This window comes from Malus domestica, chromosome 04 (genome assembly GCF_042453785.1).
Source record: "Malus domestica chromosome 04, GDT2T_hap1".
NCBI classification, from domain to species: domain Eukaryota; kingdom Viridiplantae; phylum Streptophyta; class Magnoliopsida; order Rosales; family Rosaceae; genus Malus; species Malus domestica.
In genome coordinates, this window is record NC_091664.1 from 16,600,535 (window position 1) to 16,627,312 (window position 26,778).

General features: G+C 37.9%; 1 long non-coding RNA gene across 1 annotated transcript; it reads left to right on the forward strand.

The window, feature by feature from the left end:
* Positions 1-7,554: 7,554 nt before the first annotated feature.
* LOC114824367 (uncharacterized) lies at positions 7,555-9,068 on the forward strand. The gene is made up of 2 exons (XR_003772643.2): positions 7,555-7,785; positions 8,055-9,068. It is a non-coding gene; the product is annotated as an uncharacterized lncRNA (long non-coding RNA).
* Positions 9,069-26,778: the final 17,710 nt, after the last annotated feature.

A 26,778-nucleotide genomic window follows, 5' to 3' on the forward strand; every position in this document is an offset into this window, starting at 1 on the left:
CAATAATATTATTTTAATATTATTTTTCTTCTACAATCGACCTTGTATGGCCCGATTTATTGAATTAATTAAAAGTGACCTGTAGTCCATTAATCTGATGATGAATCCAAAATTATTGACCTGAAGATCACTTTTGGACATTAACAATTCAATAATTTATTTTTATACTTTGAACCATTGACATACTTTCGTAGTCTCGAAGCACTCACACTTGAGTTCCTGAAGCAACCCAAATCCACTACACTTAGTTGTATATTGTATTCTGTGTTCTTGCAAGAACCTTTCTTTTATGAACTAAATGTTCATAAACTAAATTGAACCTGTAGTTTCAAATTTAGTGCCTTTGAAACCCGAAGTTTTCATAAAATACACCGATGAAAACCCGACGTTTTTCATGAAAACCATGTTTTAGAACACGAACGTTCTAACTTTGATGCTTATGGATGATTCATTCCCATGGCACCAATCACGATATTGTTCCTTCCAATATAGTGGATTGTTGAACCGTCACAAGTTCGATTTTCCTGATTTGGACATTTCTAATAAAAACCACTTTATGTGGGGTACAAGACGTGAATCTCCACTTGACTATCAAGAAGCTGAGAAACTATTGAAGCCAACAATGGCATGGAAGAGCTGAATAAGCCTCTACCTTGATTTTCATTCAAAGACTTATGCTTAAAGCATTACAAATGGAAATACCTCCCGATCAAGGATTCCATGGCTCTTTGGCTCGCTCATACGAATTGTCTAATCATGAAAGACATTGCTTGAAGCACACCATGATTAAGTCCATGAATGAGTACAATTTTGAAGTTTATAAATCTGATTGAATTTTGACTGGAGAATACTTTTCTCGTCCTTCCTTGTTTCTAACTTGCCCCTGAAGCAACAGTGTAGATAGCAGAAGCTTACCAAGTTCTCGGATCTGATTACTACCATAAACATATGGTAGAATCAGGGTCTGCCAAGATATGGCATCATGCCCGAAGCATGATCCTTGGTACCTAAGACCTAAAACTTCAAGAATAAGGGAAAATATTCCCGCACCTTAACCTTATATAATCTATTTCCGTCTCGATGGAATAGACCATTGGTTATGCACCTGTTCGTGCCCCTACTAATGTTGTTAAGGAAGTACCATTCTAGTAGTAAATACGTGACACTAATTTTGCTCCACCAAACACTGTTGGAAGAGCAGAATTTTGACATGGATGGCCTTATTGGCCGAATCCCCTTAAGTAAACCATTTACTTTGTGAACATTTTTCCATGTTCTTGGATTCATGTTTGGTGTATGTTTTACTTATGGATAATCTTATTGATATTGTCCTCGAATATGAGTTAATTGAATCATGTTACTTATGGATAATCTTAGGAATGTGGGAAAGTTAGTTGTCTGGATGAATGCGTACTACGCACACTAACTTTACACCTAAATCACATCTTTAACAATGACTTCAGGTTTATCCAACCTGATTAAAAGCATTGGCATGCTCCTCATTGTATGAATGGTATTGAATCACCATTTAAGGGACCTTAAATTCTCCCTGACGTTGAGTTTTTAAGGATATTCGAGATGACAATGATCATAAATGAAACCACTGAAAATAGAGTGAAATATCTTTGCACCACCTCTAAAAATGAGCCTGAAGCTTTAATTTAGGGCTAACAGGCTATCCCCCAACTGGGGCATACGCCATATATGGCTGGCCTGGAGCTGAGTGATTGAGCAGTTTACTTGCTTTGGCATGACCTTTTGGGACACTTAGGTCGAACAATGAGGTTACAACGCATCTCCTTACCTGAAGTAAGGACCTTGTGCTTACACACATACTTGCCAAGCATGCTCATTAGGGAAATTGATTTTCTATATCATTCCTCGCAAAGATATGACATGACTCTCTTTTCACAGTGGATTCAAGGGAATATATATGGACTAATCCAACCAATATGCGGACCATATAAATACTTATGGTTTTGGTTGATGAATCGACAAACTGGTCACATGTTTGTCCACACACATTGTTGCTAAACCTCTTGGCCGATTAAGGGTTCACCACCCTACTTATCCCATAAGGTCTGGGAGACTTGATAATGTTGGAGAGTTTATATCGACAGTTTTCAATAAAGTATTGCATGTCGTTTTGGGTTTATAATTGAACATTGAATTCCCATGTTCACCCCTAATAGCCTTGCCTAGTGATCATAAAGCGCAATTTAAATGATCGCCCAAATTTCGGTAAACGTACCAAGTTTTCTGTTTCTGCCTAGGGCTATGCAATCTTGTACGCAACTATGTTGGTCCGCATTGAGGCCCATTGCCACCCAACCTATACGACGTTACAGTTGGTTACTGGATACGAACCTGACGATTTTCGTATTTACACATTTGGGTGTGCATTCCATGTGCCAAGTTGCGCCGCCGTAACGTACCACCATGGGTCCTCAAAGAATGATGTGTATCTTTTGTAGATCATGATTCTCCTTCACACTAGCTCTCTTTAAGCCCTTGCATGCGATCTCTTTACTGCTCATTTGTAGGTTGTCACTTTAATGAGACAGTTTTCCCGTCGTTAAGGGGAGATAAGAATGTCAACATTCCTGGAGAACGACGCGAATTTGCGTGGACGTTGCCCACTATGTCTCATCTCGATCCCCATACCGTACAAGTGTGATAAGCAAGTGCGATGACTTCTAGATTTTAGAATGTTGCTCCAGACGCATTCCTCTCATCTAGCTAAAGTGACGAGATCATTTACTAGCTGCAAACATGCATGTAAAGATAGACGTACTTAACAGATGTCGAGTCAACATCCCTGAATGGTGTGCCACCCCTGTTGGACGGTTTGGAAGCCCTTGTTGGACGGTTCGGTACACCGGCGGATAGCTAATCAATCTATCTTGGCTTGGAGCACGACCGATCACTCAGTTCGTAGGATTCATTTCACTGTAAGAGGAAGACACGGCACAACAATGAATCTAAATTTGATCGTTGTCTTAAATCATTTCCATCTTATGAGATTAATCCGGATTACCCCTGAGACTTGAAGTTCTTGGTCCAGTATACTAGTTTGGATGAGAAAATGGAATTGAAATGAGATTATCATCGATGATGTTTTCACTTAAATGGTAGCTATTGACATAAATGAAAAGCAACGATATTGAACCGTATTCCATTGATTAAGTGACAACGTAGAATTGATTGGACAACTAAAGTTTCCAGGTCAAATTCCTTACTATAGTGTGTATTGGACCTGTTATCCCTACACTGCCTAAGATAACCCTGTTGTGTTACAAGTGGGAAAGGAAGCGTATTGAGATGAATGAAATGGTGCGATATGATGCACGCCTTACGGCATAAGGTTTCTCTTAAACATCTTGTGATTGATAACAGCATTATGAAATGTGGTTAGTGTTTCTCCATGGGGATATAGATACGGAAATTTACATGTAAGTTCTCGAAGAATTACATGGATTATTTCAAATAGTTCCAGAACCATGGAACACCCTCTTAACTTGTTTTGAGGCGTTCACTACAATCCGACGGATGTGGTATACCCGTCTAAGTGATTATTTGATCAGTCAGGGATATGAATTATGCCTTTGCGTGTTAAACTATGAAGTCTTATTCCAAATTGCTAGAGATATAGTTTATGTCGTTAACACGAATCTCACTAAGACTCCGGAAGAGCTTGAGAAAACTGCCTTGCACCTGAAGATGGAATTTGAGATGAAGGATCTTGGGAAAACTCATTTATACTTTGACCTGAAGTTCAAGTGTTGTTCTGACGATATTTTGGTCTACCAGTCGAATTACACCCTGAATGTGTTACCTTTGAGTATACCTATGATCGTCCATACGTTATATGCAAATGAGACCCTTAAAGAGGTTATGGAATCTGAAATTCCATATCTAAGTTCAACTTTGTGTTTTGTTGTACGTAGCTCATTGTATTTAGACAAGACATCTCCTTCGATGTTTATCTTGGTAAAGATGGAGCACCGCGCCAACACGCATCCACTGAATTAGTATTAAAGACTACCCTGAAGGTACTACATAGGCAAATCCCAACGCATCTTAGCGGATCCAACCCCCCTGATCCTTGAAATGATGCTTGCCTTATTGTTATGCTGACGCAGGTTACTTATCAAACCCGCACAAGGCAAAGTCCCCAAATGGTTATGACTTTACCGTTAGGGATATCTTAATATCTTGGAGGTCCATGATATGACCTTAGTTGCGAAATCTTCGAATTGTTCCAAGACTCAACTCAGTTTACTACACCACAAGTGAGACATGGTTAGGAGTTCTTGTTGAGCATATTTGAAGTACTTACTGTGTTTTCATCTATCGTTGAGTCCCAACAACAATCCATGAAGATTATGCCGCATGTATCCACCCGACCAAGCCATGATACATCAACAAAATCAACACCAAGACATATTGCGTCTACATCAGCAAAGCATCAGGAGATTGAAGTCATGCAAGCTGATCCCAGACAACCTTACCGACCTCTACATGACGTCACTGCCGAAGTCAACCTTCTAGAAGCTTGTCCGAGGAATTGGTATGCCTAACTATTCATATGCAAATGCTTGTAATTCTCATTTGGAAGTTATGTCAAACTCAAGGGGAGTATCCAGAAGTATACTCACTTGATCTTAATGTACTCTTTTTCCCTACGATTAGGAGCATTTTTCCCACTGGTTTTTGCTACCTATCTAGGTTTTAATGAGACACCCATCTTGGGCTAATCATACCCTTGTGAGCTATTTTACTTGCGTCCAAAAGACGTATAGTTTTGACTTAATGCAACTTCTCACTTTTCTTCTTAGTCTATGGGTTTTCTCCCACCTTGGATTTTACCATAGCGAGTTTTTGTGAATTTTACTTTTTATGCATTCTTCCGTTGATTTGAGACTCGCATCCGCTCATTGTGTCGACGACTTCATCAACTATACTTGCTTCATCACTGAAGACCTGATGCGCCATTTACTTGAGTATTTACACACTCAAGGGGGAGTGTTGCGGTCCTATTAGATTAGGAAAGTGATTGTGTAAATCCTAGTATATCTTGGAATATCTCTTATATTCCTATTAGGAGTAGATTACCTATTAAATGTTGTAATCCTAAAAGGAAAGGTTTTTACCTATCCTACTACTATAAATAAAGGCACAATGGGGTGAAATAGAACACACCCACAATTACACATCTTTCTCTTTCTCTCTATCTATGCCGCACCCCTCTCTCTCTGGCCTCCATAATTGTTCAATAAATTATGCTTACAACACATTATCAGCACGCTCTTGACGCTGTGCTAAAGAGAGTTTGATTTTCAATCAGGGGAATATTACGTTTTAATCATTCTTTTTATGATTAATTATTATTTTATTGAATTGATCTACATGCTATTGATTCAATTTAATTTTTTCTATGTTGAACGTGATCAATAATCATCAAAAATCAATTTTTTGAACGTCATCATTTTTTTTTTGTGTTGAATTGTTCAGTAAGTTATGCCTACAACAATAATCAATTTTTTCTTCTAATCTCATCTAAAAACAAAATAACAAGAAAATAAATATAAAAATATTATTATAAAGTCAAATAGAAATTTTCAAGATATTTTTATTTAAACTAGGAGAAAATATAAAATTTTTTATTTCATTTTTTATTTTTCTGTGCTAAGTGGTAAAGGTTTTCAATGAATATAAGCCTTTGGAATATATATGTATTGGGAGTTTTAATGAAACACTCTCGGTATTATTCATTTTTAACGAAAAAGACATTTTTACTCTAAAAAGTCACTCCTGGTACTATTCACTTACAACACATTTTTGTCATTTTGATTAAAAAATCAAAGTTTTCAAGCCCTTTCAATAGTTATGGAATTTTAATGAAACACGCTTGGTACTGTTCACACGACAAGGACATTTTCATTTTCTTGTGCTAAGTGGTAAAATTTTTATAAATATAAGTATGTGTGCTATGAATAAAATCTTATATTTTCTATATTAGGTTAGAGTGTCAAGTTAAAGAGAAATTCTAAGTGGAATTGTTTTGTTGAAGAAATCCAGTAGAAGCTAACAATGCATTACAAGATTGTTGCGGTATCATGCCTTAAAATATATAATTAATGACTAATCATTGTGATTTTTTACATGGGTACTATACTATGTTTGATCTTCATGGCCTTAGACTTATGATGACCTCGGATTTTCTACATAGGTACTAAACATTGTTTTCAGGGACATGAAACCTCAGTGGTAACAATTGTAACTTGTTTGTATTGATAAATTATGAACAACATTAATATTGTTTGCTATCCAAAAGAATTTTGTTGCCTACATTTTTTTTTTAAACTTTTACACTTTTTTTCGCCCTTCCTAAAAAAATTCTTGATTTCACCACTGGTGGTAATGACAATGGTAGTGGCAAAACGTCTAGTTTTAAGCTCTTCTCGCCTTCTTCTCCAACTTTCCTCCTCCATTGACTCCACTTGGTTCCCTCCAACCTCTCTCCTCCCTTGTCGCCCTTCCTGTGCAACTCTGACCAAACCAGCACCTGACAATACTTGTGTTTTCCTTGGTGCCCTCTAATTTCCTCTCTCACTACCACCAGCCAATGCCCCTCGCTTGAATTCATGACACCTCTATTATTGTGATATCTGAATCTAACATGAAAGTATAAACCATGAAGGCAAGAACATCCCACCCACCATCCACCGTGTTGTCTTTTTAATCTACCAGCATAGTTAGATTTACAAGGGTTGTTGAAGATATGACATAAGAATGGAGCCGACATGATCTGGTGCTTTTGTGAGGAAGAAGGTTAGTGTTTGGTTATGGATTGATGGAAACTGAGTGTTGGTTATCAAGTGCTCGGTTAATTTTTTTCAAGAATTTTAATTGACACATGAATTTATTTCATTGGGCCACATACAAAAGTTAGTATATCAGGTATTCTCCCGTGAGTATCCAAATATTATTCCCACAAAAATCCAAAATTAATAGAGAAATCCCTCATGGAACACCAGGACCATCTAAACAAATCTGTATAAAAGCATAAGTGAACCACGCCCGCGAACGTTTTATCAATTTTTGTTTAGATGCACACGAGGACCATCTAAACAATTATTTTACTGTTTTGGGTCAAGCAACAATTGTTCAATATATCTGAGGTTTTGCCCAAGGCTTCTTTCTAAAATATTTGATCAAGTATGTGATTTGCAACCTAATAAGGAGATGATCCTTCGGAGATCCCCTATTTTCCTCTATACTTAATTATTAGTTGACAATACTGTTGGAACCTAATTGGACTTTAACTTATCATCTTAAGGTCAAGTGACGTTAAACTTGAAATCAGTTGGAGTCAATAATTGATTAAACCATATCCGTTGAAAGTAGGACAATAAGGATGACATACCAGTAAGTGGATAGCCCTCACGTTGGAATTTTTTTGGATGTGATGGTTGCCAAACTGCTTTCGTGATAGGAGGAAACAGTTAGGGTTTACATCTATAAGAGGATTTGTCCCTACTCAAGAAGAATACGTTCTATTTTCTGAAAACTAGCCCTATTCTAGTGAGAACATAAGGTCCCCATTGAGTAGAAGATATTTCCTTATTCACGGTTCCATGGCTTTGTCAGGCATGCCCATCCAAGTCTACCCAATGAAGATGCCGGCCAGCGTTGTTTCTTGAGTTCTGAAATTGTCCCCCAATGTGATGGTGCTTGATCATTGCGTCATTGTCCATAACGTCAAGGCTTACCTACCCAAAGGTGAGAGTTATTTCTTTCTTTCTAACAAATGCATTTCGGTTGAATTCATAGCCAAGTTCTTGTTCAGATACATGTATGCATATTGTAATTTAGGGTTCTTGCTAATTGTAAAGTTCCAACCATGTATTAGCTCACCCTAAATTCAATTCTTTTAATTACTATTGTCGTTGATTATATTTTGATTCTAGGCACTATAATTCTTTGATTAATGTTTGTTGGTTTTCTTCTGGGTACTGTGATCATGTTTAATACTATGGTGAAAACACCAGAATCAACTTGGGCCTCTCCTTAAAAAACGGGAACCCTCTGAGAACGAGAAAGAGACTGGAATCGTAAAAGAATCAGGTACAGAAACCGTGACCGCGTCCATATCAAAAGGTCGCGTACACCCGAACGCTCCAGGCCACGCAATTGTCAGCGGCGCAAGTCAACTATCGAAGAAGAGGGGTGGTATGTTGTGATTAATTGGCTCATATAATTGAGTTGGCAACAAGTAAAGATTGAAGACCAAATTGATCGGAGTGGTAGGTGTGCAAAGTAAAAGGGTTCCAGAAGCAAGTCGAAAGTAGGAAAGAAGCAGCAACGTTAATCACATAAACACATGGAATTATGCATGTGTGACTTTGTGGATTAATAAAAGGAAAAGTCAGATAGTTGTTTTGACTAAATGGAGAGAATGAGGGAAGGCATGCCAAGTGCTTATCCTTTAATCATAAAGGAAACTAAAGCCTTGAATTTGGGAGCCAAGGCACAATAACGGCATCGTTAAAGGCATTGCGAAGTAGGAAGAAAACTCAGCAAAAGCCGAGCAGCAATGGGGTTGGTCTGAAAGATTGCTTGGTTGCCTATGATATCACGAATGGCACAAGCTTGGTGGACTAATGTACATGGCTTTAATGGTTTTCTGGTTAAAGCTTTCTTTGGTTTTGATTATAATTGTTCACATTAATGCTTTTCTTGGTGAGTCTTATTCATGAATTGTTGGAGTTTCTGTGGAGCTTTCCTTTCGGTGGAATTTCAAGAAAAGCAGAGATAACATAAAGAAGGCAGAGAGAAAAAGGAATCAAACTCCAACAAGAATGATGCCAAGGCTGCAACATGTCTAACTAGACAAATAATCATGCTATTAAACCATTAAATAAATGTTTGTAGAACTTTCACCAAGGGGGTTTTAAGGAAATTTTGTTTATTAGGATGTTGCATGGACTTGTGGATCATAATCCACAATGGATAAATATGTTGGCCGGTTGGTTTTATAAATCATCATAAGGGTTTTTAATGAATTTTGAGCCAACTATATTCTTTTCCAAAGATTAGAGTATTAGTTGAAACTTGAGCTTTGATTAAAAAGGCTACATAATAAGGGTGCATATCAATATGATATGCATAAATTGCAGTTGTGTATCGTGCCCAAAGGTGTTACATTGCTGTTTCAATTGATTATTTATCAACTCTCCGGCTTTATCAGGTTTGTTCTTTGCTCTTTGTTCCAAAAACTCGCAGTTATATTGAGTTGTAATCTATTATCTATATATGTGGCTAATCCTAATTAGTACCATTAAATTGACTTATGAATGTATTGAGTCGTATATATCTTCTTACAGGGCTTGGGTTGGGGATAATCATTGTGCAGTTGGCTTTTGTTGTTTTAGTGGAAGCTTGGTAAAAAGGTTTAATTAGAAACCCACAAAGTTTTTTTGATACATACGGAACTTGAAAAATAATAGAAACTGGGCATTAATATTTATCTTTATGTTTAAAGAATGAAATTGAGATTGTAAAGGATTTTTTTATGTGCCCTATAGTATTGTAGAAAGAACCAATGTTAGTTCTCAGGCTGAAAAATAAAACTTGCATGGAGGGTTGATATTTTTATTCTTAATGGATTAATACATCAATGTCAAGTCTTTTACAATAATATTTTATGCAATAACCTTTACTTCATCAGGAAAAATCTCTGAGCGAGATTTCATAGTGCAGACTTCTGTACATATGTTTTTCACCAAAGTGAAAAGACTTCAAGAACTGGATTATGTAAATTATGGTTTTTAAACTCATAGCATGTCAATATTCTTTTCCAAAGAGGGGAATGTATCAATGGGTTGAGATGGGTATAACATTTTTAAGAGAATTAAGTTGACTGTTTTCTTGTCCAAAGACTTGAAATCTTGGTTGTTTTCTTAATTTATTACATGACTGTTATACAATAAGGTTACATGATCTAGTATCGAATTATGGCTGTTATGTTTCTTGCCCAAAGGTGTAACATAATCATGCATGAATACTGGAAATTAATATAGCGAAGCAAGTGGCGAAGTTTATAAAGGATTGCTCGGGTACACATTATTTGAGTTTTATGCTTGTAAGTCTTTTTAATTTTGAACTATGATGTTTGTTTAGAGAATGAAATTGGACTTCTTGAGTTTCTTTTGGACATTGAAATCGAAATGATATGAAATTGAAATTGTTAGGATGCATAAACTCATGATAGATGCACATAATTTTTCTGACAGATTGCGTTTCTTGTTTAAAGTTAGATGAATGACACAATTAATGGTCACCAAATGATCTGAATTTTTGAATGTTTAATATATGTATGTCTGCTATGTTTCTGCAAATTTTCGTAATTTTTTCCCATGTACTGTAATTATGGTGAATTTACCAGTAACTCATGCTTGTATAGGCAGTTATGCTAGCAGATTGGGTTGGTTTTTTGAGACGTCACTTTAGACTATTATTTTGATCTAAAATGGCTCTATATATATATATTTTTTTTTTTACTATGTGAAGTTAATAGGTCTAGTTTGATTTGTGTAATTTTGGTAGTAATCAAGCTTATCAGTTGATTATGATAAATTCAGAAATATATGTAACTCATTGTTAAAATTCTGTTTGACATATTAAGCAATTTGTTGTAAACATTCCTAGAATAAGTATGATTGTGTAAATCCTAGATTAGATTTGATTCTAGTTATCCTTTCCTATTACAACTTGTATTACTTGGAGGAGAAGGAATATCTTCTCTCCCTTTACTACTATAAATAAAGGCACAATGTAGGAGGGATAACAACACACATTCCCCTACAATTCTACAAACACACATCTCTCTCCTCTCTCTCTCTGCCGCCGGCCCTAGTCTCTCTGTTAGATAAATATAGACCACAACACAATTATTTTTTTTGGAACATTCTTTGAAGGAGAATTTTATTTTAGTGTTTGCCCAAGTGGGAGTTGTTTTTGTATTGTCCTAGCACATTGAAAGTGAACTAAAGTTTTAAAGCATATGTATTAAGGTTTCCTTCTATGTTGAATGTATGTGTAATATATTAGCAACTGATTGTTGAAAGAATTACGTTGAATCATGCTTTTAACAATGGCAACATGATTAAGTTGCATAAGTATATATTTGGTATGATTTTGTGTATCCATCATACATGTTGAAACGAATGCCAAGAAATGGATGAGATATCTTGTGGAGGACATATTGTGATATTCTTTCATTGAGATTGTGATTAATTTGCATGCTTAGGAAATTTTATGGTAATATGCTTATGTATAAACTGATTGACGAAGTAAAGTTGCTAGTGCATGTTTCAAAATTTTATCAAAAGTGTTGTTCTGCAATCAAGTTATGATATTGTAGATTAAGATAATTCTATATTGTTTTGCGTTATATCTTGCATATTAACCTAATGTACGCTTATGCTATAAGGATTCCTTTGGTTTATTTAAAGGATGCGTGCAATAAAGAATCATTGTGGCTAACCAGTTAGAAATTGGCTCATTCCGCTACTATGAGAAAGTCTTTTAGACATTAAGTTGTTGATATGCTAAATAAGTGGGACTGTTGTTCTCACTTGTTTCTGTTTAAGACCATTGGTTTTCAACTAATTTCGTAGTTGCATGTCATGGTTTTTCATTGAATAACTAGTTTATTTGCATATAGCAGAATTGATGCTTCACTTGAAGCATTTTGGCAACTCATTGAAGTTTGATAAAGGACCAAAGTCTCTGTTTAAAAGCAAGGATGGGAGTGCTAGAATCATTCGATTCAACAGCTATGTCGGAGTAAACTTCTAATTTGATTTTTGTTTACTTTACAGCTTTTTTTGCAAATAAATGTGAGAAACTTGCTGATTTGGTTCTTTGTATTGGTTTTCACATGAATTGTTTGTAATAAGCAAATGTTTGTCTGTTGGGGTTTGTATGCATTATGCTAACCTTTGTAGCATTGTTTGCTTATTTGAAACTTCAGGTTGTTTAATTGTTTAAGCTGAAAGATAACTAAATATGCTTTTTTAAAACTAAGCAACGATAAGGTAAGGGCTTATCCAGTGGGAGTATGATGCGAAAATTAACTTAACACACAAATTTAACCCTCTTTTGACAATTGTAGTATAAGTATAAGTAGGGATCGTTCTGGACCGGGGATTAGGAGGGCTTACTAATAACCTCTAAACTAACTTAAAAACATAAAACTAAATTTAAAAACACTTAACAGGACTCACAAGACTCAAAGCAAACTTAAAATACTCAAAACAGCTTAAAACAACTAAATAAACTTAAACTAGACACTAGGAATGACTTTGGACGAAAATTGATTTTTACTTGAATCAAAACATTTAAAAACACAAATTAAAACAGATTTGAAACACTTTGAAACAAGAAACTAAAAAGGGGGGTTTTGATTTGGAGGAAGTTGTAACAAACAAACAAGTATGAAAAACTAGACAGATTGTAAAACAAATTTGAGAAATAAGATGATGGATGGGATAGCTAGAGGCTTTTTCTCCACACATGACATGTATGCAAACAACTCGATTTCCAGTTACTACTTCATTGAATTATGAACGACAATGCTCCAAATTAACCGTGACATCACTAGTTAACTCTCAGATTTTCCTTGTTTTATTGGATTGGATGACATCATTCGACAATCCAAAACATTCTTCTAAAGTTCCCTACATGACATCATAATAGAGATACAATAAAAGATCATTACGTTTAATGAAAATCATAAGCATTGACAAAGCACTTGCAACTATGACAGGAATTGAACTTAACGCGATCGTTTATAAGCGACCTTCACTACATGTGAATATAAGTTTGTAACGATTATGTGAAACTTCCTTATATTCTAGCAACGGATTTATGCATGCCAATTAAGTGTCGACCCTTAATTAACAAATACAAATAAGTTATCAATCAAATAGTTAAGCCAATTGCATTCACGATTCAAGAGTTCATAACTGGAATTTATCAAATTATATTGCACACATAATCATGGCTTTGAAATCACCCCTAGCCAAAAGGGGTTTAGCCACTCATATTTACAACAAAACGAAAGGAAATAAATTTAAACATTAGAAACAAAAGAAAGAAAACACCTAAACGCTCCAACGATCCAAGTTGGACAGCAAGCACGTCCAAGCACTTTCCTTCCCTTCCTTTGCTGCGGCACAAGGTGTTGGTAAGTGTTTGAAGGTTTGTTTATATGGAGGAATGGATGTGAAGATGAATGGATGTGTTTGGATGAAGGTTGTATTGAATGCGGCAAAGAGTGGAGAATTGTGTAGATGATGTGTGTGTGTATTTTGGATTGATCCCCCCATAATGAAGGTGGATGAATGTATTTATAGGCTAGGGAGAGGATGTAGTGGGTGGTGGTAATGAGTGGATGTAGTGGTAGGTGAATGTGTTGGGTGGTTGAAATGAGTGGATGTAGTGGTAGGTGAATGTGTTGGGTGGTTGTAATGAGTGGATGTGTTGGGTGAAATGAGTGGATGTAGTGGTAGGTGAATGTGTTGGGTGAAATGAGTGTGCTAAAATGGTTATTTATAGGGAGAGGATGATGCACAAACTTCAAATTTCATCCATTCCTTTTGCTCCAAGCATATGCTATCCATTCCATGCCCAAAAATGCTCCAAAATGCACTTCTTTGCCACATTAACCCTTTGGACCTACAAACACACAAAAATAGCTTAAAATACTATAATAACTACAAACTAACAACATAAATGCCAAGAAACAAGCTAACTAAGTCGCATAAATATGCTCCTATTAGAGTATGAGATAAAACTCCATTTTAACTGACATGTCTTAAGCATCATACGTAAGTGGTTTCTGGTATTTTTGTTCCAGAGTGGCTGTGCTATTTTGTGCAAGTTTTTTCTGGAGTTCTTTACCTCGGACCAGTTATGGTAGATGTATGAGGGGATAAATGGGACCGAATGTTCATTGTTGACTCATGTGATCACTAAGGAATTGATTTTGGTTAAGGTGTTACTTATACAAGGATGATCAGTTTAAGTCCAAGTGGGAGAATGTTGGAAACTAATTGAACTTTAACTTATCATCTTAAGGTCAAGTGACATTAAACTTGAAATCAGTTAGAGTCAATAATTGATTAAACCATATCCCTTGAAAGTAGGATAATAAGGATGACATGCCAGTAAGTGGATAGCCCTCACGTTGGAATTTTTTTTTGGATGTGCTGGTTGCCAAACTGCTTTCGTGATAGGAGGAAACAGTTAGGGTTTACATCTATAAGAGGATTTGTCCCTACTTAAGAGGAATACGTTCTATTTTCTGAAAACTAGCCCTATTCTAGTGAGAACATAAGGTCCCCATTGAGTAGAAGATATTTCCTTATTCACGGTTCCATGGCTTTATCAGGCATGCCCATCCAAGTCTACCCAATGAAGATGCCGGCCAGCGTTGTTTCTTGAGTTCTGAAATCGTCCCCCAATGTGATGGTGCTTGATCATTGCGTCAATGTCCATAACGTCAAGGCATACTGATAGGATTTTTAACGTCTATGCAAATAGGGTTAAAATCACATGAAATAGTTGCAAGAATACAAGGATGTTGTAGTATAGATATTCATGCAAGGTCGATCTCCTCAATGACTATTTGGATAATTTATGTAGAAACAATTCCTAATTAAATACTTAGAATTAAAACTTGAGAAAATAGATTTTGAAATTGGGTAATATTAAAAACGAATTTTAATAAAAAAAAAAAAAAACTAATACGACAAAAGAAAAATGTTTTAAATGCCAATTTATAAAAGCACTAGGGTTCCACCATCACCTAGCAATTCTATGTATTTTTACCAATTACTTATGATCTACACATGCCACTTTGAAGGTTAGGTTTTCCTAATATATATTCTCCTCGTGATATTCAAGAAAGAACATAAATCTACCATGCATATGTCTGTGATATTCAGATCAAATATGAACATGCAAGACTCATTAAGTTTTATGAAATCCTTTTGAAGAATCATGCAACCCCTAAGAATGTGATATTCGCCTTAGATGAAATTACAATTATCAATCACAAAAAGCAATACTCAATCCTCAAGTGATATTCCGACCGAATTGCATCCAATCACTTGTCTAAACATCCTAATGGTGGCCAGTCATCAAGATAATTAGATAGTTTAAAAAATAGTGATCAATAATTCAAAATGTGCATGCAATCAATCATAAGCAATTAAATAAAAATTACATATTCATGCTAAGGCTCAAGGCTTCCCCCTAGCAAGAGGAATTAGTTACGCATATTCATAGTTGAAATCATAGAATATATTATTAAACATAAAAGGAATGAAACACTTAAAGTAGAAAATCTCTAAGAACCCTAGCAAAGTTCTTTGTCTCTGAAGTTGAATAATAATAATCGTCCTCGAAAAACTGTAGATGGCCAAGCAATATATTTGCTAAGCCATCCACAAACCCTAAAACATAGGTCTCTTATTCCAAATAGGAAACTAAGAAAAATAATAAAATATCTTAGAAAATAAAACCCTAATTAAACTAGGAGAATCTGCCAAATACTTGTCCAGCTACGTTTTAGCCTCAGATCTCCTCCAAATCCGGCCCAAGATAGCTTGTTTTAAAGATCAAAGTGTTCCAAACACATCTCCAGAAGGTCACGAAACCATCCGAGGTCATCTTGGGCTCCAAAAACGAAATTTAAGTCCAAAAACGTCATTTTCCAACACCGCGCATCGCTCCTTTATTTTATCACCAGAAAATAACCGCTTGGTGGAAAAATGCCAAATTTTGATACGATCAAGCTAAGTGACTCACAAACATCTTCCAACTAGAATTACTCCAAAATGCGTCCATTTGACCACGTTTTGCTCCAGAGGAAGTCAAAAGTCGTATATTGAAAATACAATTCAAAGTATCAAAATTCTTCCAAAATATTAACCAAAATATACTAAGAATAGGGTAAAATATATAATATAAAATCTACTCATCACATAGCTACCCAAAGGTGAGAGTTATTTCTTTCTTTCTAACAAGTGCATTTCGGTTGAATTCATAGCCAAGTTCTTGTTCAAATACATGTATGTATATTGTAATTTAGGGTTCTTGCTAATTGTATAGTTCCAACAATTACATGTAGTTTAACAGGTAGTGTTGCATTGTATCGATCTACTAGGACCACTTAAGCATGCATGGATTAATTTGTTATTTCGATTGACTGTTTAACGTGCTATGTTGAAATCAAATTATCTAAAACCGTAGATGCTTTTTAACAAGAGAACTATATTATATATAGGTTACTAGAAATAGAAGTTACCAAACACTATGACTTACATTTTGGTTGGTAAGTTGTTTAGTAACGAGACAACTGTTTTGACAATGTACCAAATTAATTGTCACAAAAGAATTACTAAATCTCGGTTTGATAATAATTTGGTTTTTAAGTTTTACATTTTATGCTTGAGATGTGCAATTATAATACATGAGTGAAAGGGGTGATGAAAAACAATGATAGTGAGAAAGAAGGGAAGAATATAAATAAATAAAAAATGAATAGAAACAAAATTTTGCAAGTGAAAATAATTAGAATAGTTTTTGTTGAAGATAATTGGGACTTTGTATGAACTTATAAGGAGTTTGGTACTCTCTATATTGGCAATTGGTTTATGGTGGAACCTTACATTTCTTCATTGTATCAGAGTATTTTTTTTTTACGTGAGAAGCCCAGTATGCGCACATGCTCTACGTCATTCTATTTGTGTCGTCATCGTGTTTGACTTGAAAATTTACCACGTATAAAAGGGTATGTTGAGAATGAATTTCACATCAAATTTTAAAACACTTAATCACATCAAAAATAATATTATGCTCAAAACTTGAAAGCGGCCATTCACATCACATATTGTAAAGGTGTGCCGATCGAATTTATCATGGTTGAGGTAGCAAGCTCCTTCCAACTTGTGACATACCAAAAATCATTACAAAATTGATTACGGGATTTACTTAATTTAGCAATAATAGAAGATAATCAAATTTAATCTGAGAATGCATTTGTCATTTGTCAGCAATTTCATCACATTACTACAAAGACAAAATCTGGAAAAAGAAATAAAAATAAAAAGTTGATGGAGGAAGGTGAGTCATGAATGAGGTCCTAAAATCTGACTCAGCCATGACCACGACTCAGAATTGCTACTGAGTGCTTGGCCCCTTCCTTTCTAGATGTTGCCATTTTCCTGTTGCCTCCCACCATACATGATGATGCCATGAAATGCATGCATGCATGATGGGTACATATATCCATGTAGATGCATGCAGTGGCTTGTGCTTATGGTGACGTGGTGGGAGGGTTTAGGGTTTTGTAGGATCGATTGGGTGGGCGCTGGGTATATTGACCAACATCAGAATTATGTAGTTTAGCCCCCGGACAAGAGGGGACCTATCGGTCCCATTCCGCGTCAGCTGCACAAAGCGGCGTGTTGGAGTTTGAATTTGCACGCCAAGAGAGTGCGGGCTAATTTGTTCCATTCGGATACGTCTCTTGCATGTTCTCAAACCCTATTTCTTAGAATTTCTTAGCACGAGAGAAGAATTTAATTGTTGACCTTGTTGTATAGATATTTGGCTGAACGGTTAGGGTTTTATAAAATAGAATACAAATTCTCTTGTTACGTTTTGAATTTAGTACACTTGTGTGCAAAATATTTAAAGAGTAAGATGTCATTCTACGAAATAGCCGGTTTAGTAGTTGTCTTACATTTCACGGTAAAATCTTCTTTTGAAGTCATCTGATTAAAATATAATGCAAGAATGTAACATTTTGACTTGCTCATTCAGTGTTTGCTAAGATTTATTCACCTATAACCCGTTTCCTATTGGCCTAAGAATAGTATCAATCTAGATGATGTGGAATTTAATCTTAAGAAAGCCAAAATCTATGACTTTTGGCTCTTTGTTTTTGTTTGTTTAACCTGAACCGGTTTCCTATTAGTAGTCATCAAAAGTTTCAACCTTCAACTAAGTAGAAAACCTCTAAGACCATTAGACTTGAAAATTTAAACTTTAGTTTTCTTAATGACTCTGCATGCTCAATGAAAAGTGAGTAAAACGTTGTTTTTGTTTGTCTCGATAGATTGTTGTTATCGCAGTCATTTGGCTGAAACTTTTGAATACCTCAGTGCAGCCGGCATTGCCATTGTCTTATTATATGTACACAAACAAGGTAATGAAGAAAGTCCAAACGTGAGATATACATACATATATATATATATATGTATATATATGTTTATAAAACAATTTACAAAGAAGATAAAGTTTGTTTGATTTTTGTGTACATCATCACTGTAGAACCCTAACATGGGGAGACACCAACGTGCGCATACTTCAACTGTTTTTGACTTTTGAATTCTATACTGCTTTTGTTTTCTCTTCTTCTTATCTAATTCTTATCTAATGATAAAGGAAGATAATAGTTTTTATTTTTTATTTTTTTATCTTTCTGTAAAATAATAACCAGTTCCATTTACTCGATGATAACTTGGACCAAACGACAAGGTCTACATCAAATTACCAAACTCTACAGAGCAAATAAAAAATAAATAAATAAAAGATCAAACACACTTTTAACGACATAACTATGCCTTACATTTTCTTTTAACTATTTATGACAGAAAGTAATAGTTAATAGTTGTGAGATAAAGTTCGAGCCACTGTTGAATTTCATTACAGTGTTGTATTTAGGATTGTGGCTTTTTATCTTTTGTCTTCTGTTTTGGGTTTAGGGTTTCAGATGGCTACTTTTAACAACATTCTCTTCATAAAAAGGAAAAAGAGAGAAAAAAAGAAAAAAAAGAAAAAGGAAACAAGACATCTACCAACCCAGATTTAATTGGTAACTATTTAATTACCAACTTTGTCTTTACAAAAAGGAAAAGAGAAAAAAAAACAAAAAAAAAAGGAAACAAGACTTTTACCTACCCAGATTTAATTGATAACTAGTTAATTACTTGGTTTGCACATATGATATGAGAGTATATAGGAACACTAGCATGCTTAATGCTTTCAGCCTTATATAAAAGTCAACCAAAATTCGAAGTAGGCTACTTCCTTGCATGCATTGAATATATGACATAAAAATCGTGCCAGATTAATCATTTTCTGTAATAAAACTCGTGACGACCTCTAAATGCATCTAATGAGAGAAGCTAAGTTCGGGGAGCCAAAGTTGGTTTTAGCTTCCCATTTGCACCTTCCGGATAGAAAAATAGGGATGTCAATTAAAGGTATTTTGCTCAATCTGACTAAGAATTAAGGCCGCAACTCAAATAGCGCACACACGTCCATCAAATAAATAGTCGAAGGCCATAAGCAATCAAATAATGGCCTCACGCTTGTTACAAGCTGAAGGAATGGCAGCTCGGAGATTAGCAAAGGTTCAATGAAACTGAATAATAATGTTGTTCGCGTTAGGAATTTCCGTCGGGGATGTTTCCTGGCCGACGAGCACACAGCTCCCCTGGAGGTTGGCGCCGGTTGAGGGCTGCTATCGGGCTTCTGCTTCGCTGTCGGGCGTTGTCGGGCAAGTCTAGTCGGGCAAGTCTCGTCGGGCAAGACTCTTCGGGCTAGGCTCGTCGGGCAAGGCTGAAAGAGAAGGACAGCGTTAACTTTTGAGAGGTGCCTTTGTGGGGCCTTAGGTGTAGGCCTTGAGGCTCACAATCAAGGTTAACATTTAGGTGCTCAGGCGTGCCACTGCCATCTTTAGCATGGCAGATGTAAAATGGATGTCGTGTTTTAGTTGCATATATGTATGTATCCAAGAAACCGTGTTAGTTATAACAGGTGCCTTTGTGGGGCCTTAGGTGTAGGCCTTGAGGTTTCCCATCAATAACTAAACCGGTGCTCGAACACATCATGTTTGTTCTCGTGATTGCCGGAGTTTTCTAACTATTATACTTCTGATTACCTGAGTCCAAGAAGTAGAATGAACCCAAATAGGTGCCTTTGTGGGGCCTTAGGTGTAGGCCTTGAGGCTTCCCATCAGAGTTCATTCTTATGCTTAGACTCTTTAGATCGCAGAACGGAATGAATCCAAATGGATGCCTTTGTGGGGCCTTAGGTGTAGGCCTTGAGGCTTTCCATCAGAATCCATTCCATGCTCAAGCGTTCTATGGTAATCGTAATATAATAGAAAGAAAACTAGAGGGTAGGTCGATTACTTGCGCCCCAAGTAACTTCGGACTTCTCGTTTATCAAGGACTGTTGTGGATGGGTTAAGTCCACATAAGGTTCTTTTTTATGCCTTGAGGCCAAGGACTTTTAACTGATCAGATTTACATGCCCGAGGGCTTAGGACTTGGATCTGGTTTGAACACTGAAGATATATTCAAATCGGATTCAAGTACTGAGAAAGCCTTTTAATAGTCATATTGCTAGAAATAACTTGCATATAACTGGAAGTATACAACATATTGACAAGATAAAAACAAAGCAAAGAAGGTCGGGCAAGGTTAAACCTTATCGGGTAAGGTTGCTCGTCTTGCAGGTTCCTATCTTTGTAGTTTTGTCAAAGGTCTGAAAGCCCAGAGGGATAGAGAGAGAGAGATTACAAAAAATGAAACGATACTACAGCAAGGTTGAACAAGGTAGCAGAGCTATTACAAAGGGTTGAAGAGAGGGTTATCCCGAGAGGGATGAAGGCTGACTACAGCTTTGTTTTGAAGGCAAATCTGGCTTTGAGCAGAGTTTGTGCTTGCATTTGTTTGTTTGATTGAGTGTCCTTATTCCTGGTTTTTCTTTCTTCTTATATAGACAACTCGGCTTGGTCTTCTGTAGCAGCAGCCTTGCCCGAATGTGGTGTGAGGACGATGACTCATCAACTATTTTACATATGATGCCACCGTAAAGTGCTTTATGGGCTGTGTAGCTGATCAGTCCACACCACTTGGCCTTTGGGTAGGTAAGCAAGTGGTCTTCAAGAGCTGCACTAAGTCAGAAAAGACCCTTTCTGCCTTCTGGGTTCTGGCTATCTTTCCCTTTGGGCCTCCTTTCGGGCCAGCTCTTTCCTTGAGCCCAAAGTTCAAGTTTTGATCCAAACAGTGCCCCTTTCAATTAATATTTAGCCTGGAATTCCAGGCGCCAATATTGATTGAAAAAGGCTCTTTATAAAACCCACGAACCCCTTGCGGTTGAACTCCTCAATCCCTTGTGTTTACAGCAAGAAATCCTTCTAAGGTTTTGTCCTCGTCATCTTCCTCGGTATTCCCTTCTCGAACTTCCTCAAATGACTGCGGAATCTAGCCAAACCCAACCCTCTTACGAATCTGGTGAAGGAATCGCCACTCTGCGTCGTCTACTCAATGGGCTGCATCGCCCTCGGGCAGGTCTGCATTCCGAGCTTTTCTTTGAGGTGCATGGGGTACAATCATTGGGTCCCTCCTGGATTTCTCGGGTCCCTTTAGTGGTGGAAAGCAGCATGCCTAGAGATAACTGGTTTTCCCCAAATCCCTACTCGACTAGGTCGGGCATCTTTTCCTCCAAATGGTCATCATATCGTCGAGGCTTTCCTCTGATGAACGATCCTGCCTGGGCTCAATGGATTGATGATTTAGAGCCTTTTTTTAAGAGGAAATGGATGAATAATGGTATTTATGAGTTAATCATGCTTTCGAAGACCTCTATTATTCCCAAGCCCGAACTGCTTGTTTCTGCCCTCCTTTTCTGGAATTCGGGCACGAATACTTTTGACTTCCGTATGGGCCCCATGTCTCCCACCATTCTTGACATGGCTCAAGTTTTCAGTTTAAGGCCCTCGGGCAGGATAGTGGACGTTACTCAAGACTGGGTTCCATCCTCTACCACTGGAAGCTCAAGTTCATCTGCTACCTTCCTCTCTTTGAACTATAACTCTGCAACTTTCAAGAGTTATGGGACCTCCTTCAAAGGATTCATCCCCTTCGTAAAGGAGAATTTTGGGGTGGGCTCACCTCGGGTTGATAAAGATCAGGAGCACATGTATTTCCTCTTATACTGGCTCAATAAGCACATCTTTCCCAACAAATCTAAAGGGGTGAGGGTTGAATGGATCCCCTTAGTATAAGCTCTTCACAACTTTGATGACGTAGCTATAGGTCCATTCCTCCTTTCCCATCTTTATCATCTTCTTTTCGAAATGACTCAAGGCGAGCCATTTGAGACCAACTTGAATGGACCTATATGGATGATACAAACTTGGCTTCAATGGTACTTTCCGGAATTTTGGGCTGCTAATCTGGAGTTCCCAGAGGGTGTGGCCCCTGCCCGAATCCTAGCTAAAGTTGCCCCTATAGATCATTCCACCTTTGCCTGCTTCTATTTCTTCAGAGTTTGTAGGACTCGATCAGATTTAGAATGGGGTGCGTCGGTCTTGAGAAGATATCCTTGGTTTTCTAACCAAGTCTTTCAAGATACCCCTGGCGAGGATGCTACCCCCTTTTGCAGGGAGAAATTTATTAGTTGCATTCAACCGAGAGACCTGGCCTGGGGAGTTCGGGGCAATAGATATGACCGAGGCTTGGAAGTGTACCATCCTAACTTCTGCAGCAGGCAGTTAGGATTTAGACAGGCCATTCCTGTCCCGTTCTTCGACTCTGTCCATTGTGGCACTTCATTCCGGTTACCAACTCCATCTGAAGTGACATTTCGAGCTGCCCGACGCAGTCTTGACGTAATGAGTCAAGCGGCCCGAAAGTCCATCATTCTCAATTTTGAGTGCACCTCGCTCTTCTCTTCTTGGTGGGAAGACAAATGGACTAAGAAGTATGGAGGAGATTTGAAAGAGACTCACGATCGCCTTTTCAACCAACTTTCACTTAAGTCATACCCTGGCTCGGGCGAACTTGAAAATTGGAAGGAGATGATCCAAGAGAATAATCGGTCACTTCTGATAGGTATTTCTCTTTCAATCTGATTTTGCTTCCTTTCTGGAGTCCCTCTATCCTTACTTTTGCTGAATTCTGCAGCTCCAGTGGATGTTGAATCGGAAGCCATTGAATCCGAGGATGACTCTGCTGATGCTGCAATTCTTCATGGAGCTGCCGCAGAGGCTGGGAGACGAGAAGCTGGGGAGGGTGCAGATGTTTCAGAATCCTTTGGGGATTCAGGAGCTGAAGAAACACCTGAGGTACTTATTAAAGCACCTAAGCGAAAGAAAGCGGCTGTGATTAAGACTTCAGATCCTGATCCAGTACCTCTACCCAAAACCACACGACCAACTCTTACTAGAAAAAGTAAGAGAGCAAGAACTACCGCTCCTCCTAAGTCATCAGCCCCATCTGCTCCAGTTCCTGAGGCAGGCAGAAAGAAGCAACAATCCTCAAGTGAGTTTCTGTTTTTCTTCATCAAACTGTTACCTTTCTCCTTTATCTAATTGTCTCCTTTACCGGCGAACAGGACCCCAAGCATCTAAAAGACCAATCCTTGCTTCTAAAGAGGAACCACTGAGAGCTGCAATGCTCAAAAAGGCCGAAGAACTGCAAAATACTGCCCTCAGCGAACTTGAGGTATGATTTATATATTTTTCTTTAGGCCTCTTCTTGCTCTCATATAACTCCAAATCTGATTATTTGACTCAGGCCACAAGAAAGGAAAAGCTATCTCCGCCCGAAGCCTCTCCACAATTTGCCCGAGAGACAAGCCTATCTCCTTCCCAGGTCGACCCTTCAGATGTGCTTTCTCTTCTCTTCTAATTCTTGGATAACTTTCCAATTTCTGGACCTAATGTCTAAATATTTTTAGGCTGGAGCATATGCTTCCTTGCCTTGTTATGGCCCTCATCTGAGGTCTATGACTTCTTCTACTGCTCTGGACGCAACCCCTTCTTCTCAATTCGATCCATCTACAGGAGTTATGTTGCACTTCGTGGATGAGGACAGTAACTTGGTGAGTTACATATTCCATATTGAACTTCTGTACATTGCTTTCAAACTAACTTTTACTCACGTTCTCTACAGCCTTCTCCGGTATATGAGCCACCTCCTACAATAGTGGTTTCAGATAATGAACTCATAGTCCCTGAGATCCCTGTAGCCCCAGAGGTAGCAATTTCGTGGGTATTCGCTTGCCCGACAGTTGATAAACCTCTTTCTTCTCCTCAAGACCAAACTCAGGTATGGGAGTATTTTCTTCTTGTTCTTTCTCTTATGCTCTATTTACTGACAATTACTGCTATCTCTAGGTACCTCTAGGGCACTGGTACAGGTTCAGGTGTAGCTCATCACTCTCCTGCTGGTGGTGAGGAATTTTCCCGCCAACCAGGAATTAGTCCTCTTCCTGGTGAAACCCCGGGGCTGAGTCAGGTACATTTCATCTCTCCAAATCATCTTTTGCCTCAAACTGTATTCAAATTGTCTTGACCTGGTCTTTTGGCTTTCTGCAGCAAGCTCCAAGAGAAACTTCCCATCCCCATTTGGTCCGTAAATCAAAGCGCTCCCATCCTCACTCATCCTCTGGAGGTACTGTGATTCCTCCTTCTGGAATTGAGCAGATCGGGTAGGCAGAAATTGCCCCCTCAATGGGCATTCCTCCATTAGAGAAAGCTGCAATGCAGGATCCTCCTCCTTCCGCATCTCCAAACCCTGCTAAGATGCCCAAACTTTTTGAAGCACTTGGACGGCTTGAGACACAGTTGAAATCTTCAAAACATTCTTCAGCCACCCATATTTCTTCAGAGCAACAGCGAGTCCTTCAGGAATGGGCAAAGAAGGATTTCACCGCTTCATTCAGCCTCAAGGCTCTTTGTGATTTTGAAAAGATCATAACTGAGTCTTTCAAAGCCGGTCGGCTATCAAAACCTCAACATGATTCTTTTCTATCTTTCTTTGAGAACCTGAAAGCCCTTAGGGAACAATACCAGAGAGCGGATAGACAGGCTAATCGGGAAAAATGCTTCATGGAGAAAGAATCAAGCACCTCTGCCCAAGTTGATCGGTTGATGGAAGAAAGCTTGCAGACAAAAGAAAGGGTCAGAGTTGTTACTTCTAAAATCCAACAGCTGGAGGAGCAATTGGTTGCTCTTAAAGCAGAACAAGCAACTCTTCTAGATACCCTTGAAAATCAAATTGAGGGAGTGGAGAAGTCAAATTCGGAGCTAGAGCGTGCCCGGTCTCAACTTGTAAATAACCATACTGTTTTGGCCGAACCCAGTAGGATATTTGCCATTATGAAAACATATCATTCTCGAATAATCACCCTATGTGAAGATGTAAATTTTTTAGAATAGGATGATTTGTAACTCTTTTCTTATTGGAATGAATATGTAATTTGCTTCCTGCTCTGCTCTTTGGTACTGTTTTGAATTGACTTTGGGCAGTTCTTTGCCCCCCTTATTTACTTTCTTCTTCTTCCCCTGGTAACACCGATCTTAGGACTTGATCTTGGTCCCTTGATCCTCTTCATGGCAGTTTATTCATGCAGAGGTGTTGGGACAACCTGGGCCCTTTCCTTTCCCTGCAGTACCAACTGGTGACCCTGGCTCTTGTAAAATGAGGTTGATCATATTGATAGGAGCCTCAGGGAAAGGGTTAATATCTACCATCATACTGGCTTGGGGCGAGTCGAGTAACAGCTTCCCCTTCACTATAAGATCTTGTATCCAATCTTTAAACTGGACACAATTAACTATGGAATGGTTGAAGGTATAGTGCACCTTACAATACTTTTTCCCCCTGAGTTCTTCTGGCTTGGGCATTTTTTTGGCATTGTCGGGCAAGATTACTCTTACCCGTACCAGTTCTTCGTAGATCTCAGGTGCCTTGGATAGATCGAATGAATAACTCTGGTACTTGGGTGGTTTTATGGGGACAAAACCACCATCGTTCATTACAACCTTCTAATCCTTGACAGGTTGGACTAGCCTCTTTACCGTCAATGGCTTGAAAGGTGTGGTCATCTCAGCGGCACACACGTCCATGTCCTCTTCATCACGGCCACCCTCATGCTCTGGCCTGGTTTCTCCCACTTCCACACGATGAATTGCAGCCTTATTTTTGTAGAAAGGAGGAACTTTGGAAGTGTACTTCACTTGTTGCTCTTCTTGCAACAGCCTCTCATACTTCGTGGCAACAATTACCAATTCTTGCAGCTCATTAAACTGTGCATCATAAAATCTTTTCCTCAAAGGTAATTTCAAAGCCCTTTGAGCAATCGATATGAGCTGCGCTTGGTTGACGGGAAATTGGCATCTCATCCTTGTTCTCCTGAACCTCATCATGAAGTCCTCAGTAGACTCATGATCGTATTGTTTGACTTCAACAAGGTCATTGATAGTCAATTCTGGTTCTATTCTGTAGAACTGTTCATGGAAAGCCATCTCTATTTGCCCCCAGTTGGCAATAGAGTTAGGGGGCAATAGAGAGTACAACTGAGATGCTAACCCTGCCAATGAATTCCCAAACAACCTCAATTTGTAATTTGGGTTGTCCTCATATGCCACACAATGATTGGAGAATTTAAAAATGTGGTCCCTCGAGGACACGCTGCTGTCTTCACCCGTGAATGTTGGGAATGCGGGCATCTTGAAGTTGAGAGGAAATGGATTTAGCTCGTCAATATATCCAGGATAAGGTTTTTGGTAGGTGATCCTGAACACTGGGCGAGTTCGCGGTTGAGCATTTTGAGCAACCGTCCTTCTCAACTCAGCTAATTCCTCCCTCAACTGCTGAGTAGCTAGAATATCATTAT